At 59.4% G+C, this 1,282-nt stretch overlaps 1 protein-coding gene across 1 annotated transcript in view; it reads left to right on the forward strand.

Moving 5' to 3' along the window:
* LOC103213225 (mastin-like) overlaps window positions 1-1,282 on the forward strand; it is a gene marked incomplete at both ends in the record, with an annotated part of 38,534 nt that overhangs the window by 36,573 nt on the left and 679 nt on the right. The gene's annotated exons all lie outside the window — the stretch shown is intronic.

Genomic DNA, 1,282 nt, shown 5'->3' on the forward strand with positions numbered 1-1,282 from the left:
CAGCTGGCACCTGTTCTCACACACGTTTGAGACCCAGTGAGAAGTCAGCGTGAGGGATGCCCCTGTTTGTTGGGAATCAGGTCCCTGGGGAGGGTCGGAGCCAGCCTTGGGGGAGCCGTGCAGCAGCACATCTGCAGGTGGGGTCAGGAAGGACAGGGCCCTGGGAGCTAATACAGCCCTGCATTGGGCTGAGGCACCCATTCCCAGAGTCTGCTTTCCAGGACCCAGGACAGGTTCCACAGACTCACCCCACCTGTCACCCAGCGCAGGGCATGTCTCCACTCCAAGGACATGATCTGGGGCTGCCTGGGGAACATCTGGGCCTGGAACAGGGAGGGTCGGGCTCTGCACAGAAGTTCTGTTCTCACCTGAGGCTCCTCCCTCCTTCTCTTCCTGTCTGGCACCAAGGCTGGACTCCCTGGAGGAAGAGCACTCCAGGAAGAAGGGGCCTGAGCCCCCACAGCCCCTCTGCAGCCATGCACCTGGGAGTCTGTGGGGGCCACGGAAGGGAGGAGGGGAGGGAACCAGCATCTTTGGCACCAGGGTCCTTACGTCAGATGCTGCAGTGTCAGGTGATAGACGCATCAGGGTTGCTGTCCTTAACATCTGCAGCCGTGGAGGGACGGGGAGGTAGGAGCTCACCGGGGACGCCCATCACACACCCTCTCACCAGCCCCCGTGGAGCTGTGCTCCCCCATCTCAAATCCCACCATCCACACATATGGGCTCTAACGAGACACCCATGTCAGACACACACAGACTCACATCTACAATGACACACGGACACACATCCCACAACACACAGACACACACTCACACACATCTCACAGCATGCAGACAAATGCACACCTCACAACAGACATACAGACTCACACTCACCCCACACACAACACACACACACTCACACACTCACAACATCCCGACACACATACATACACACACACACCTATCACCTCATCTACCACTGCAGGGCACCCTGCTCCCCTTCCAACCACGGGCCCTGAGGGCTTCCTCAGGCCTCCAAAGTCGGCTTTCCCAGGCCACAGCAGGAGGCAGTTCCAGACATTTCCAAGGTTGACAGGAGCCTGGGGACAGTGCTACACCCTCTCTGCTCCTGACTTCCACCCTCAGCAGAGCCAGCTCCAGGTCCCACAGTGGAGACGTGGTTCCTGAGGCCACTGCCCGACACCATCCCCTCCCCGAACAACGTTCCCTTCATCGTGTGCTCCCCAAACACACCGCTCACACCCCAGCCCCCGCATCAGGGTCTGCTGGACCTAAA

Source organism: Orycteropus afer, unplaced genomic scaffold, assembly GCF_000298275.1.
Source record: "Orycteropus afer afer isolate SDZICR_OR568_19922 unplaced genomic scaffold, OryAfe1.0 scaffold01423, whole genome shotgun sequence".
NCBI lineage: Eukaryota > Metazoa > Chordata > Mammalia > Tubulidentata > Orycteropodidae > Orycteropus > Orycteropus afer.